This window comes from Ochlerotatus camptorhynchus, unplaced genomic scaffold (assembly GCF_037179485.1).
Source record: "Ochlerotatus camptorhynchus isolate MF236.1 unplaced genomic scaffold, CSIRO-AGI_Acam_v1.1 ptg000299l, whole genome shotgun sequence".
Classification (NCBI taxonomy): domain Eukaryota; kingdom Metazoa; phylum Arthropoda; class Insecta; order Diptera; family Culicidae; genus Ochlerotatus; species Ochlerotatus camptorhynchus.
This window is the reverse complement of record NW_027040787.1, coordinates 890,282-907,715: the sequence shown is the minus strand read 5'-3', so window position 1 is coordinate 907,715 and position 17,434 is coordinate 890,282.

Sequence of the window (17,434 nt, the reverse complement as noted above, 5' to 3'; positions counted from 1 at the left end):
CCGTCATCCATCTGCACTCCACCGTAGATGGTACGCAACACCTGGTTCTCCACGAGCATAGTCCAAGTCTCGTGGCCGTAGAGGACCACCGGTCTAATCAACGTCTTGTAGATAGTCAACTCCGTGCGCCGGCGAATTTTATTCGTCCGGAGCGTCCTCCGGAGTCCAAAGTAGGCACGATTCCCTGCCATAATGCGTCTTTGAATTTCTCTGCTGGTGTCATTTTCGGCGGTCACCAGTGAGCCCAAATACACGAACTCATCGACCACCTCGATTTCGTTACCGTCAATCTGAACTCGGGTTGGGAGGCTAACATTGTCTTCCCTAGAACCTCTTCCTTTCATTATTTTGTCTTTGATGCGTTGATGGCAAGGCCAATCCGCGTAGCTTCAGTCTTCAGTCTGATAGCCATAGTCTCAAAGTTCCGTGCCATGATGTCGATGATGTAATCGGCGAAGCCAAGAAGCTGGATGGACTTCCTGAAGATCGTGCCACTCGTGTCTATCCCAGCTCTTCTGATCACACCTTCTAACGCGATGTTGAATAGCAGACAAGAAAGTCCATCACCTTGCCGTAACCCCCTTCGAGATTCAAAGAGACTCGAGAGTGTCCCCGATACTCGAACAACGCGCATCACTCGATCCATCGTCGCGTCAGTTTATCCGGAAATCCGTTCTCGTGCATAATCTGCCATTGATGATCTCGATCGATTGTGTCGTATGCGGATTTGAAATCGATGAATAAATGATGTGTGGGCACGTTGTATTCGCGGCATTTCTGAAGAACCTGCTGAATCGCGAAAATTTGGTCCGTGGTAGCGCGGACACCCATGAATCCCGCCTGGTATCGCCCCACGAACTCTCTTGCAAATGGTGACTGGCGGCGGCATAGAATTTGGGAGAGTACCTTGTAGGCGGCGCTCAGCAGTGTGATCGCGCGGTAGTTGCAGCAATCCAACTTGTCGCCCTTTTTGTAGATTGGGCATACGACACCTTCCATCCACTCATCCGGTAATATCTCCTCCTCCCAAATTTTGGCAATTACCGAGGGCAGCGCTCTAACCAGTGCTTCACCACCGTATTTTAATACCTCACTTGGTACTTCTTGAAGATCAGGGGCCGGTAGCCTGTCGTCTTCTGCGCGTGCTCCAAGGTCTGTTGCCGTGCCGACCTTCGTTTTCTGCTGCATCACCGTTTTGGTGCTCGTCATAGTACTGCTTCCACCTCTAAAATCACCTCACACTCGTTCGTGAGAAGGTTACCGTCCAAGTCCTTGCACATATCGGCTTGCGGCACGTAGCCTTTGCGCGAACTAGGGGAATTTACGTATTCTCGTCAATCTAAGCGGCGTCCGCACTTCTATTAGCATTTTGTCAGCGTTACGCACATATATCACGTGTCTGTTTGTTAACATTCATCTGCTGCTTGCTTCTCTATCCATTCCAATCGACAGAATTTTTCAAACCGGTTTGAAAGCGATTTTACAACGCTCCAAACTTCTCAGGTGAGTGTGACTATTGTCGGCAGCCTCTTTTTCTTCGGCAACCTTCCCATTAGAACTGCGTGTTAACCAGCTGTTCTATTATCGGCAACTCGAAATCAGCCCCATTTTGTAGTGCGTATACTTCATTTGAAGAAAAATCTGGCATAATAGGATTGCTCGGTCGTAAAAATATAATCAGATTGAAGCTGAAAGACTAAAGAATCGTTTGAATACATTCAGGGAAGTGTGTTGATGGGAAAACATAGTGAAATTATCGTTTAAATTTTGGTTGCCGAAAACAGTCAATGGGTGCCGAAGCCAACATTTACCCTATTTAGCTTCTCGTAGAACTTCCGTGTGGCGTTTACGCGGTACAGATTTTCCATCGCCTCGCGATCTCGGTCTTCCTGCTGACGCTTCTTTCTTCGGAAAACCGAGTTTTGTCTGTTCCGCGCTTCCCTAATAAAAAATAACCATAAACTAACGATAACCCAAATCATTCAACTATTCCACAAATGGTTTGGATGATACCCAGAACACGTCGTTAAGCAAATTAACCATACAATTTTTATTAGGGTTGTCTGTAACGCTCCACATTCAATCTCGTGCGGTGTTGCAGCATTCTCGCCCGTGCTGCATTCTCCTCCTCTACTAACAGTTTGCATTCGCCGTCAAACCAGTCATTGCTTCGGTCCGGGATAGCAGTATCTAGTACCGCTGCAGCAGTACTACCTATGGCGGAACGGATGTCCCTCCAGCCATCTTCAAGAGTAGCTGCGCCAAGCTGCTCTTCTGTGGGTAGTGCAATTTCGAGCTGCTGCGCGTAGTTCTGGGCAACTCCGGCGTCCCGTAATTGCTCAATGTTGGGTCGAGGCGTTCGACAAAATACCGAGGTAATCGAATTTTGAGGGTACAATTCTAAAGGAGTTTCGAGAAGAGTTTTAACGAAGTTCCAATAACATCTTTTTAAGGAATTTCTAGATTTCAAGTGATTTTTAGAAGAGTAAAGGAGAAGCCCAACTTAATTCTAAGCAAAATTTTAAGATAATTCTGAGGGGAATTGTAAAGAAAATTGAAACTAATTTAAATAGAACTATGGAAGGAAGATTCAATCACCCCTATTCTGTATTTCGTTTCGAACGAAATTCTCATACAAAAAAATATTTTTTTTGTATGAGAATTTCGTTCGAAACGAAATACAGAATAGGGGTGAATGGCTTCTTAGAGACAAAAACATTAAAATATAAATAGAATCTAAAGATGAATTTCATGAATTTTTTGGAGTGTTTTGCATAGAATCTCTGGACAGTTATAAATTGATACAGAGAGATGCTCTTAAATTTATTTTAGAAGAATTCTGAAAAGAACTCCTTGAGGAGAAATGACTATAGGAAATGCTTGAGAACATTCCAAAAAAATTCTATAAAGATTTTTAAGCGAATTTTCAAGGTACTTAAGGTGAATCGCTGCGGAAACCTTATATCTGATTGATCGTTCTATAATCTCGAAATTTCAAGAGCACTCATAGTTCAATGGGCCATTGCTCGAACTTTTCTTCGTACACGGCCCATCTTCTGGGCACTTGTTTGGCTGCCAAATCCCATTTTCGTTTGAAATCCTTCAGGTCAATTGCAGTTCCACCCTTTCATTCGTGATAAATTGGCGATTGACGTTTTTTGTTTACAAGCGCATTTACTCCCATATCTCGAATCACTCCGGAATTATGAGGTGAATTGGGAATTCTAAAGAGAATTCAAGTGAATTTTGAATAGATTTATGAAAGAAAGCTTCAGTGAATTCCTAGAAAAAGATAATCTAACGGTGAATTTCATGAGTTTTTTGGATTGATCTGCAGAGAATTTCTGGACTGTTATAAAAAAATGTACTCCCAGAGAGAGTCTCAAACTTAATTTAGAAGAATTCTGAAATAAAATCTGTGAATGGGAAAATATTATAGTTAAAGGAACCGATTTTGAATATTCCAATAAACATCATATAAAGCGTTTTGAGCGAATTTTTAAGGTAGTTAAACATAGATACATTTTTAAGTATCTGAACGCAGCACCAAATTTAACTCAGGAAAAATGCTACTATCTTAGTAATGACCCATTTAACCTCGTGATCTCTTCGACTTTCGATGTTATGCTTAATTTTAATGTATATCTCACAAGCGGGAAATTTTTCCAAAAATCCGGGAAAAAAGCCAAAAAAGTTGTTAATCGAGATTCACTAGTCAACATGTGTATAACAATCGGTTGAAACGAACGTCAAACCACAGACAAACAGGCATAACACAATATTTCTCACTGTAAATCATCGTCGCTAAAATATTACCGCCATCTGTTGAGTATACTGTGGTGGGCACTGCGCTGAACAGATGGCGGTAGTGTGTAAACGTCAAACGCAAGGGAATTGACTATGCGCGCCACAGGTGGCTTTTTTGTTTGTTAGAAGATCGTAACGACGTGTGAAGTGAAAGAAAGTCAAATACTCGTGAACTTAATTTAGAAGCTTGCAAAACCTTTGTTCATTGGCATTATTTGACAGGTATTTTACTTTTTCCGCTTACCCGTTGCTATGCTCCTCTAACAAATAAAAACTATACGAGTAGTGTATTAAACTTTTGTAGCTACGCACTCGCTGTACAAAATGGTACCAACGATACGCACGTTGACTAATTTAGCGATTTTCATAGGGAGCATTTCAGTGTTTCTGAGGTTCAACGGTGTAGCTTTGTATCCCAACTATGAAGGTCATCTCCGACCCACTGCGCAAGTAGCGTGCTTATAGTCATTGCAGTGTAACTTTTTCAACAACTCATTTCAGTCACGAGTCTCGGCAGAGTACCTGCGTCCGGGTGCCTCTCCATTGAGGCACGTGTCTACACTCTATGTCTTGAAAATGCTATGGCATCAGTTTGTGCTTTACTGTCGGTATCGTCGCCGTCGCCAACTGGCCAGTGCACGGACAATTATTTCCTATTATTTCATTTGGTATTCACTGTGCTCTTCTAACACAAACCAGCGTTGATGTTGCTGTCCCTTGTTTGCAGAGTGTTGAAGGTGAACCAAGAAATGGATTGCAAACGACGACCGATGCGCTGTCTGGCGCTTCACCGCCAGCACTCTGGTGACCTACTTCTTCCACGCCGAGCTGGTGCTTGGAGGCTGGCTGATGGCTAGCTAGAAACGGTAATATGGCCAAATTAGGCTACTGATTTCTGAAAACTGCAATTACTTATGCGCTCATTACCGCCTGATGCGGTAGCGTGGAATTTTTCAGACAGCTCTCCGTCCGACTGGGGTGGCGTGTGTTCTTCAAACGTTGATTTTACGACCTTATGTGGGGGGAAAACTGAATGGGTACGGGTTTTCCTCGGTTACAATGTTGTTGTATATTAGTGTGTGATTTTTGCTACTTTACTTGCACTACAGATGTAATTAAGTTATTTAAGATTCGGATATTTCGGAGACGAACCAGCGTTCGGCTGAAAGTCTCCTTAATAAAGATAACTAACTAACTAAAATTCGGATATGTCGATCCTGAGATATTACGCTTTTTGAATTAAAACACTTTCAGAAGTTCGGATTGCTCTACCCGGTGGATTATTTTATGTGCTGTTACTAATGAGCCTACCTCAGGTTCATTTGTTTCAAGTTTCGCTACTATATAATTCATTGGCATCAGTACGACTAGTACATATTTGCATACCTTCAGGTCATTATCTCAAGGCACGTTGTTGTTCACTGTAGATCCATCCTTTTCAGCAGGCAACAATGCGCAACAGCTCAAAACACACAATAAAATTCCAAACCTTGATTAGCAATACCCCTTAATAACCCGATTGAAGTCAACATACCGATTCATTGCGTCGTTCCATCGCCTATCTCCCTACCGCCTATATAGGGGAGAACAGTCCATAATGCATCCCTGGGGTAAAATGACCCCACGCGGTTTTTCGTTGATTCTCAAACGGCGAATGAGAACGACCCAAATTTCAGTTTAGTTTTCTCATAAATTTGCCTCATGTTTACCTAAAAAATCTGTCGATAAGTGAGGAAAATTGACTAAAATTTTATTCAGTCTAAGAGTAGTAGGAGTAGAGGCAAATTTACTCATCGTTGAGTTCCTACACTTTATGTGATTTATGAGTAAATTAAACCGAAATTTGGGTCGTTCTCATTAGCCTTGCAATTTAATTAAGGGTTATGTACCAAAATGTTAGTGCAAGTACTGAACTCCAGCAGTGCTGCTCTTTAAATTCGTGGAGGTGCGTTTTAGACTATCCTACCCTACTAGATTCAGTCATCTTTATTTAGCTGCCACCAGTTAACAGCACGAGCACTGACTGCAGTGCTGCTGGATGTCCTTGTCCATTAGGAAGCGACGATTACACCGTCTCCATGGAAGCCGACGATCGCCTTCACTCGGGCATTCAAGCTAGGCGCAGCGTCATTGAACTTCAACTTCACCGCACCGCTCCGTTGCCGTCGCGTTCTTGGTCGCTGGATGATAGCATTTTTTTTTCGCCGTTCAAATTGATCGAGTTCAAGGACACTAGCGCACAGTCAACGACGTCTCCCCGACCGTCGACGACGTGCAAGTATTCCGCTCACTCAAACCAACAGAAGCAACACATGTTTCATTGATCCACGTTTTTCAAGCTACGATGACTACCGTGTGGATTTTGGCGGTATTGGTACGGCAGCTATGCGTAACGTCTCCGAGGTACCCTAAACCCCGAAAAAAAAGAACTTCTTTTCAAGTGGAAAAGCGTGTTGAACATATGGTTGCTATACACAGAGCAGATCCCACGATCATGTGGAACCACAATGATGGCGACGCGCAGACATACCAATATGGACAAAGCGAAGGAAATGTGAAACAAAGCTCGAACCGGAGTCGACGACCACGGCACTTCGTGAGACAAGGGTACGAAACGTTGCAATGTCGACCAATTTTCTGTGTGTCATTAAACTCTTTCGATAGCGCTAGAATCTGCTGTTGCTTTTGCTGAGTGTGGCATTGACCGCTCGGTGATTTTCATATTATTATTATTTTTCCCTTTTCGCATTATTCATAAATACATTCTTCTGATTTTTGCTCATCGGAGTCAGGGGATGATCTCTGATCTCTGGTGAATGTCGCTGACCAGAACCAGACGGTCTATGCATAATAGCTGGGAGGGATTTTTTGCGTGTGGATGATTTTTTGCTCTGAAAACGCCTTCCTGTCTTAGCCGGGTCTTTCCAAGAAAGAGGTTAGTGAGCTCTCTGAATCGGTGATGAGCTTGTTCTGGTTGGACTGTCTGTTTTGGGGATATGCATTAGAAGGTCAAAGTCCTGTCTGCAGCTGGAACATGAGATGGTCATTCAATTTTTCTTTGCTATTTGGTCTGGAAGTGTGCTTTTTACTGCTAAAAGCGTTTAAAAATAATCACATTTTGGCATTATTATCATCACAGTTTGAGTAACGTTTGGCTTTAATTTTATTTCCTGAAACAGGAATGAAAGAATGAAGCTTTTGAGTTCCTTGAATTATTTTTGGTAATAGATCTGAAGCCATACTTTCGTATCAACGATGCCATATATACAGGCTTCTGTACACGAAAAAAGTGGTCACCCTTTCTTAATTCTATTCAAAAAGTATCAAATGAGGTATTTCCTGAAGCTAGAATTAATGCAATAACTAGTTAATATTTGTAACTATTTTTATGTCTAATGAGATTAGAAAAATCGTTATTATAAATAAAGTTTCAAGGGTTCAAAAAAGATAGGGTCCACCTTTATCGTGTACAAAAGTCTGTATATCTGGCATAGTTGTTTCGTATTCCTCGGTTGTGACTAAACTAAATGACAATTTTGTTAATTCTTCTTCTTTTCGATTATTTGCCCAATTATAAAGCTCTCTTTTATCTTTCTAACTTTTATTTGATGTTTACGTTCTTTGTCTAAACTTGCTCTTGTAGTCATGCGTCTTATTGTACATCCAATAGCGTCACAAGGACGTGTGATGTTGCAAAGAAATGCCATTCTGCTTCAATTCCATACTTTGATTTGAATTTACAAAGACTAGAAAAAAATCCGATGCTTGTACTGTGATTTATTACACTACACTCGCTTCGTTGTCGTGCGCGACAGTCTGTTTGTATTCGTACTTTCATGCTCTGCCGTCGTCTCTCTTACACAACATGAACGGTAGAACAACATTCGAGCAAAAAGAAAATTATCAAATAACTATCATATGACATGTGTGATTTTGTTCAAACTCCTCGAGTGAACTTCAGCGAGAGGATGATTTGATCGAGACGCCGGATGACTTTTTTGTTCGATGCAAGAAGCTTAGAGTTCACCCAGAGTCAGAGTAACAGCGTGTGATAGAAAACATGAACATGAATTGCAGCAAACCTGACTCTCATTTTATCCCCCTTCACTCACAAGCTCTGAAGCTCAGCGGAATCATTTGACAGTAGGCATTTTACTCCTCAGAAAAATGCTACGCTCGGCTCATTTGAAACTCGCGAGCGAGGCTCTATCAAGCTGCTGACATGTTTCCCCTGAAATGGATGAATGGTAGCTTGTTTCACATGCCAGTGATGAGATTGAACTTCATCCTGTAACACAAAGCTGTAGTTTTCGGAAAAATTGCAAATAGCTAAAAATTCACCTTCTTGTAAATTATTTCTTGTAGTTTTCGAAAATTTAGATTGTTCAATTCTTATAGAGTCGTGCGTTATCAAACTTGGCCATTTCAAGCAGAAAAATGAAACAAACTAATCTGCTGGCTTTGCAATAGTTCCTAAATCACATCTATCAGTGTTAATCCACTGTTCAAATGAAAGCTGATCGATGCATTTTTCCTCTAATTGTTTTAAAAAATTGTCTTCTAATCCAGAAGAGTCTGGACAATCTTTACAACTGGAGACGAACCAGCGTTCGGCTGAAATTCTCCTTAATAAAGATAACTAACTAATCTTTACAGCACCGTAGATCGCAATATATTGTCTTGTTTTCACAAAGTAGGCTGTCAGTGAACGTTTTTAAATCATTTAAAAGGTTAAGTTTTTTTTCAAACTGTGTAAAAAGAAGTTAACGACAACCTAAAGAAATCATTCATAGACTTTGTCGTTTATTTTTTTTCTGGGAGTTATTGTTAGATAAGCTACAATAAAATAAAAAAAAAAGTTTTTTCCCATGCCTTTTTATCGTTTTACTACCAGTCCCCAGAGAGCCAAAAAATTCAAATTTGAGAAAGAAAATTCTCTCTCTCTCTCACGAGCTCAATCTCTCGACTTGCCATGTATTTTGATGACACTCGATTTGTGACTTCCCTCTCACAGACTACAAAATTCAGTACCTGACACAGCAAAATATGTCTGGTTCCTCTATATATGCATGAAGTCCCTCCATTTTTTCCAAATTCTGCACACAAAATAGCTCACCCCTCACAGGATTTCCCGCCGATTTTTAAGAATGGGGCGGGCAGCAAGTAGCTAAGGGAGGCCTAATATATTGCAATATATCTACTAGCATTAAATTGATCCATAACTTTTTTGTGAAGAACATGACTTTGGCAACAACGATAAATTTAATGATTTTTCACTTCTTGCAGTGGTTGGATTTGAAAATGAGTCCTTCATGTTTTGTATAACTTCGTTGAATTCATTCACGTCATCTGCTTCAGGCTGCAATTTGAAAAGATTCTTCCGACGTTCTTGGACGTTGTTGAGCTTTCCCACGTCTATCGATAATACCTGGATTACTGCAATGCGTCGGTTGAATATTTCGATGTTGACTGGTTGAGTGAATTCCTGGTACGATTGAACTGTAGTTGCTGATGCCGCTGATGGTACAGTTGTAAGGCTTTTATAGCTTGGGGCGTCAGGTGCTATCGCTGTAGTTGGCATCTTTGAGCTTCCGGCAACAAGCTGTTCGTCGCTTGAGATGAACAGAGCTTGTTTATCAACACGAAAACGACCGGACAGTTGCCCTACAGCTGTCTACAGCAGCAGTCGATTTTTTATTTCGTTGTGAACCACACGATAGCCTGTTTTCGAGACTCGCTATTATATAGTTGCTCTTTGTTCGTTGCTAGCAGTTCAGTGCCTTTTGTTGCTACGGTGCAAGATGTGTGAAGTAAAAAACACCATCAAGTTTAGCTTCAGCCATTGTGATGCCAAACCAAACATCGGAGAGATAGTAAATTTCGCCAAAGCACTCGACGCGGATCCGGCTGAAATGGAAGCTGTTTATCGCATTGGTGAGGAAAGGGGAGTCTTCATGAAGTTCAAATCAGAGGAAGCGATGCTCCATGCTCTGACATTCAATTCGGAGGATTTAATCTTCCATTATGCGAATGGAACGACGGCAAAGGTACGCATGTCGCATGCTGGTGAATTCATTCAATATGTGCGTGTGTATGACTTGCCACCAGAGGTACCCGACAACGAGCTGGATAAAGTGCTGGGGAAATATGGGAAAATTAAACGCATCATCCGGGAGAAATTTCCAACTGATCTGTGTTTTGAGGTGTATACAGGGATACGCGGTGTATATATGGATGTGAAGAAGGAAATCCCCACGTCATTACATTTCTTCAATCGCAAAGGAAACATTTTTTATGATGGCAACAAAGACAAATGTTTTCTGTGCAAGGCGGACGGACACCGGAAGCTTTCCTGTCCCAAGCGGAAGGCTCGGAAGGAACCGGAGAAGCAACTGAAGGAAAAAGGAAAGCAAAGTGAACGAAAACAACACAGCAGCAGTACGTATGCTGGTGTAGTGGTGGAAGGTGCGTCGTTTGTCATTAGCGATCAGGAAACGGATACGGGGTTGGAGATGTTGAATGCAGATAACGAAATGGACGTGACTACCCCGACGACCGACGAGAGTAGCGGAGAGCATGCAACGGGAAACGATGTCCAGAAACAGCAGCAGCGATCACGATTCGGGTTCAATGAAAATGAGGAACAAATTCGGGAAAGAAAGAAGTTGCGTGCACGGGAGAAGATCGCTTTGTCGCCGCTTCGATCGCCACCCAGAAAAATTATATGATAAAATATATTTGTACATATTTTTCTTTTGTATTTTGAGTACCATAATTGGTATTCTATGTTACTCGGCTCCGCTAAGTTATTTTTATAACATTTGAGCCTGCCAAATAAACGAAATGAAAAAAAAAAAAAAAACGACCTGACGTGCAAATGCGAAAATCAGTACTCAATTCTGATGCTTTGGCATATCCAATGGATGGTACTATTCGATAGACTCCTGAGTTGTTTTGAGCACTTAACTTCCTCGAACGGCCGAATGCATCTGATTATGTATGCTCGTTTACTCATGTTGCTTCCTGGATTAAACCAATAAAAAATAACCAATGTTGAAAAACGATTTCATTCAAATACAATTATTATTAATGCTTACCTTTGTTACGAAATAGTGTTACACGTATTTTCTTTAAAATCGTTGTATATTTCAAGATGTATGTGGTAATAAGCAATCTTTGTGACCAACTGCTAGTTTTCATCATCTGAACTCCTTTAAGTAAAGGTACACTTTTGGAGCATTGGACTTATTAAGGGGAAGTTCACCGCTCCGAAAAAAAATATTTACGTTTCGATTTTTCTAAAAAATTTGAAAAAAGATATCAAAAATCTTAAAAATACACATTTTTTATTTTTTAAAGAATATTCATAAAGTGGACTCAAAAACCACAAAACATTGACTTTTCGGTTTTGCTGAGAGTCCAATTTGTTTTCATGATAAGATAGAAAACATGATTACATATAATTTTTGTCAAGAATCTTAGGAAGAAACTGATTTTCTTGGATTTTTGATAATTTTTCCCAGTTAAAAATAAAAACGTGCCAAAACTAAATTTTAATTTTCGGGGCGGTAAAATGCGCTAATGAAATAAACATAAATGCACTGCAAAAGCGGCTTGTTTGATTTTTATGATTCCTTCAAGAATGCTCTGCAAAATTATGATGTGGTTCTTGTAAAAATATACACAGTTAAAAAAAATGTGTTTTAAATAAAAAATTTAAAAACGTGAAATTTAAACAAAATTTAACATTTTTGTTTATTATTTTATCATAACCAAATTTTGCCAGTTAGTTGCAAACATTATAAACTTCAATGCTACAAAAAATAAAATTATAAAAAATGATTTTTTTTTTACGTAGGACTACGTCTGTGATTTCTATATAGCTGTACAATTTGTGAAAACCAAAAATGGAACATGTAACAAAATTATGAATTTTTTTAAACGTTAATAACTCAGCTGCCCTTGGTTCAATTTCAATAATTTTATCACCAATCGATCAGCAATATTTCTACGCATCGATAACAATGCTTCCGACTCTTGATTTTCAACACGAATCTATTGAAAAAGTGGTAATTTTTTAAGCATTGTCCAAAAGCGTCAAAACAACTAACAAATCCACCAATTTCGTACATGCATATGCTGCTTCCCCAACACAGTCATCAGAGAATCGTTCGTACACGAAACAAGTCGAATTGACATTCGCCTCCGATCGTGATCGGGCGTGTACGAATAGGGAGGATGCAATTGCGTAACATTTTGCACACTCATCGCCATATTCAGAACCACACGCCCCCAAGTACCACACAAAATGCTCTCCAGAGTTGTAATCTGTAACCAAACATGGAAGCAGGGGTGCAAGTGATTTCGATCGATTATCTTCATCGACTTTCTGTTTCGTTAATAACTCGACGACAAACACATTCATTGATACGTTTGTTGTTCTGAAGGATAGAAGAGCATAGCAGAAATAGTACGAAATAGGTTAGTGAAGCCATGGTCATCAAAAGAGGAAATCGATGAAGAGAATTGTGTTTCACCCCTCTGCTTCTAAGTCCCTTAATTCAGTCGTCGTCATAGCAATGAAAACTAGCAACGCACCACTTTTGGTTCTTGGGTTACACTTGCTTGTTGCAATTCTGCTGTTCGACATTTTCGAAGGACCACCAAAAAACATGAAATTACACTATTTTCTAGGGATGTCTAGAAGTCCAATTATTCGATTAACGATTAATCGTAAAGATTTTTCCAACTATTCGATTAAATATTTATCGAATTTTCAATTATTCGAGCACGTTACCGACATCCCTTCTTATTTCTACTCGTTTGATTTAGCGCAGTAGAGAAAATAAATAAAAGTACTAATTTATCTGAACAGGCATAGAGAAGAAGAAGCATGACGTGAAAAAAGATCATAAATTCGCCGAAAAAAAATTTTAAACGTCTTTCTGATAAAGGCTAAAATTTACTAACATGTTGAGAGAAGGAGTTTAACGAGAAAAACTTTAAAGGGGGAGCAGTTTTAGCTGGGTAGACACTGATATTCTGCGGCCTTCCAACCTGCCGCAGACACCAGTTCAACACCTGTCCAGCAGCAGACGGGCCGAAACTCTTGTGAGTGCCCAATCATTGAACCGAAGAATATGGGATTGTCCGGTCCGATTTGCTGATTCAGCTGCCTACACGTCATCATCATCTTCCAAAGGCTTTACTACCATTGGCCCTTTTCAGGGCCATTAACTAAAATTCATATCAAAAGGTTCTTTTCAGGGCAATCATAATCATACTAAGGAGTAAAGGGTGTCCACGATGAAATTGCCACACACAAAATTGATTCGCAAAATTCGAGTTTTCATCCGATTGCCATAAAATTTTCAGGGATTGAGAAATAACTATTAAACTTCATTTTACCATTTTACTCGTATTTTATTTACAGTCCATACGCAAATGCCCGCACCTTGGCCTTAACCCCGGCCATAAGATTCTGCACAACCTGTGAATCAACCGTTTTTTGCATGTAAACCCATACTTTCTTCAGTTCCTCGACTGTCTTCACTACCTTAGGTCGTTTAAGAAGGTGCTGCTTCATAATCGCCCAGTACTTCTCGATGGGGCGGAGCTCCAGAGTGTTGGGAGGGTTGAACATTTTCGGCACGAAATTGATCTTATTGTCCGCATACCACTTCAGCACGTCCTTGGAGTAGTGGCATGAGGCCAAATCCGGCCAGAAGATTGTTGGGACGTTGTGGGCCTTCAGGAGAGGAAGCAGCCGCTTCTGGAGGCACTCTTTTATGTACACCTGTCCGTTCATCGTGTCCTGGGTCACGAAAGGTGCACTCCGCTTCCCGCACGTGCAGATGGTTTGCCAAACCAGGAATTTCTTCGCAAATTTGGACATCTTCTGAGTGCGGACATGCTCCGGAACGCTGAAGTTATCCTTGGCCGTGAAAAACAGGTTGCCGGGGATCTGTTTGAAGTCGGCCTTCACATATGTTTCGTCGTCCATGATGCAGCATTCAACTTTCGTCAGCATGTTGAGGTACAACTTCCTGGCACGGGTTTTGGCGGACTTGTTCTGCTTCTCGTCGCGATTAGGGGCCTTTTGTACCTTGAACGTTCGAAGCCCAGCCTTAGTTTTGGCCTTCTGGACAAAACTTCGGCTTAGGTGCAGCTTCTTAGCCACATCCCTAACGGAGGCGTTCGGATTTCGGTTGAAGGCCCCAACTACGCGGTTATGATTTTTGGTGTTGTACGGAATACTTTTTCCTTCACTTCTGGGCTTCCGATCGGTGGTCAACCGTTCCTCGAACCGCTTAATCACTCGCGACACCGTGGAATTCGCGATTCCCAACGTTTTAGCGATGGAACGATGCGAGAGATCCTTGTTCTCGTGATGAATGCGCAAGATTTTATCACGCACGAGCGGTTCTTTCGACTCCATTTCCGCGAGTTTTGATCACAGGACTTTAAAACTTGCAGGATGTAAATAATGCACTATGAACTAAATCCCCCCAAATTTTCATTAAATTCTACCCAACGGTTAAAAAGTTAAAGCAATTTCATAGTGTGGCAATTTCATCGTGGACACCCTTTATAAACAGAGAGAACCACGCTAAAATTCCTATTCCTACACAAAACACAAACTCCTGCTGCAGTTAACAAATAACATTTATTATATAAGACCACGTAGTCCTAACTCACCACCTGCGTGCAACCACATAGGGCTGTCCCTTGTAGTTTTTCATCGAAATAAACAAAACAATATCACAGTCTATAAGTTATTACAGAATTGCCACATTAATATCTACTACTTTGCTGAAGACACCATATTAATCGAACAATCCGTTTCGACAATACACTGGAGTCGCTTTTTACGCGGTTTTTTTTTTACACGGTTTTTTTTACGCGGTTTTTTTTTTACGCGGATTTCGGAATTTACGCGGTTTTTTTTACGCGGATTCCGGAATTTACGCGGTTTTTTTTACGCGGATTTTGGTTTTTTTTTACGCGGATTTCTGAATTTACGCGGTATATCGCTTTTTACGCGGTTTTTCCTTACACGGTCTTTTTTTACTCGGTTTTTTTTTACGCGGATTTCGGAATTTACGCGGTTTTTTTTTACGCGGATTTCGGAATTTACGCGGTTTTTTTTTACGCGGGACGTATCACCCGCGTAAAAAGCGACTCCAGTGTACTTATATTTTTATTCATTAGTACTATTTTTATACAGGGCCTTCTGGAAAAGTAGTCGTGACCCAATATGAATAATTGATAACATAAAATGGCATCTTTACTAAAAAGGAGCAACTGTGCAAAATTTCAGCAAAATCGGTGCCTACAAATTAAAAAAAATCGTCAATTTGAATAAAGTTGCTGAGGGTAAGGATTCCTCATTATGAGTCCAATTTATATGAATTTTAAAGTTTCAAACTTTGTTTACTTTTAAGAATTGACTATTTTTAATGTGATTTCGGATATCCAGAGCCCTGGCCACCTCTTTGATAATGATTATATGTAAATTAGAAAAAATCGCGCATCTCTAGGTCTACTTTCTGGAATCGACTAATTTCCCGGTGATTCCGGACATCCAGAGGACCGTTTTTTGGCCACTTGCTTGCAAAATCGATATGGTGATGGTATATTTCCTCTACATGATTGTATGCGATTTAGAAAAAAAATCGCGGATCTCTTGGTCTACTTTCAGGAATTGATCATTTTCCCGGTGAATCCGAATTTCCACAAAGCTACCTTTCACGGGTTTTATCGTTCCGATTGGCCACCCACTACTCCAATCGGTTACTTGTCTGTTGCGTTGGAAAGTAGATAGTCATACCTTTCAAGTAGTGGCTCAATCTTAAGATGTGGTAACCAAATTGCCGGTCATGTCAACATGAATCGACACGCATTTTGCTTGGGACATTTCCGGGTTTTTCCGTTCCGGCTGGCCAACCACAGGTCCAATTGGGATTCTATCTATTCAAAATAAAATAAGATAGCCATATATTTCGATTGTTGGTCGAATCATAACGATTGGTCATTGCATTGCTGAGAACCAGCCATGTCAACATGCATCGACACGCATTTTGCAGCCTTGGGGTTATGTCAGTTAATACATTTATGCAGAATCATGCAAATTTAACAGAGCTCAATACATTGCAGTGGTTGTTTGAAGGTTATTATGAAAACAGAGTGATTTTTAAAAACTTATATATAATTTATCTGAATTTAAAATCATGCTGAGATCAAAATTTTCATTGTTTGGTAAAACGGTTTGAATTTCTAATGATTTAAAATTTAAGACAATTTAAACAAATTTCCAATCAAATCAGTGGCGTCGCGTAACCTCACTTTTTACCTGTGCACCAACTTTCAAAACCAGATTTAATGCCATATTCATACTCGAATCGGTTGAAAAATACACTTAATCTTCTAGTTTACTCGATGTCTATCCATGGCAAGCAATATTTTGTTAATTGTTTATGTTTTGAGAGTTGGTGCCCAGGTAGATTGAGGTTAAGGAAACGCCACTGAATCGAATTGATTGAAACATTTAAATATTTTTATAACAAATTTGCAATTATTATCTAAAAACCAGGGAAAACTTGGAATTTTAAAATGAAAATCAGTTGCAACCAGTCTTGTAAGCATTCACCCTAGTCGACGCATTTTCTGTGATAATCGACTGCCTTTGCGTCCGACACTTACAGAACAAGCTATAAAATTACAGTACCGAAGTAAAATGTCATATGACAGGCTCTGTCATACGACACTGTCGCCGAAGACCGTCACGAATGTATGTATTTTAGTTTTTATCATAACAAGAGCTGCTGATGTTGTGCTTGTATGAATTCTAATAATAGCAAGCAATGATGTCCTGACTAAATTTGTTTTTATCAGAAATGGTTTAATTTATACCAAATTGAGGAATAAGAACGAAATCACACATGTCATATGATAGTTATTTGATAATTTGCTTTTTGCTCAAATGTTGTTCTACCGTTCGTGTTGTGTAAGAGAGATTACGAATACAAGCAGACTGTCGCGCACGACAACGAAGCGAGTGTAGTAAAAAACGTCAACCGTTTCAACCTCTGGTTTCAACCCTGGATTTTTGTATAATTTCTAAAATCATAGACTAATGCTCCTTCCAAATGTCGAAGCCTCAGAATCTTCTCTTCGGAAATCTTCTCAATTCAATTTTTTTTTTGAAGATTTCTGTTAGTACAAACTACGGAGTGTTCAAACGTGTTATTGCTCCGAGATGTCCAATAATTTTCCTAGAACTCATATTTCTAAAACAATTTCCTGATTCAATCAGTCCAATTCGGTCTAATTCGAACCCATTCAACTCAATAGCGGTCGGCCTAGTGACCATGCAAATATTCCATGACTAAGCTGCTCAGTAAGTTCCGGGACTTTGCAATCATAAGAGGTTTCGAGCTTAGACAAGTCATGCAAATTGGAAACTGGTTCTATGGTGTTGGCGTATGGATATAAAGATTGGGCCCATCGAAATCGCTTGTTCTTCAATTTGTCTTCGAACTATGCGTCATCTGGACAATACAAATGGCTATTTTTGGTTGTTTACTTCGAAATTTATATAAGAGACACATTAACCCTATCATTACAC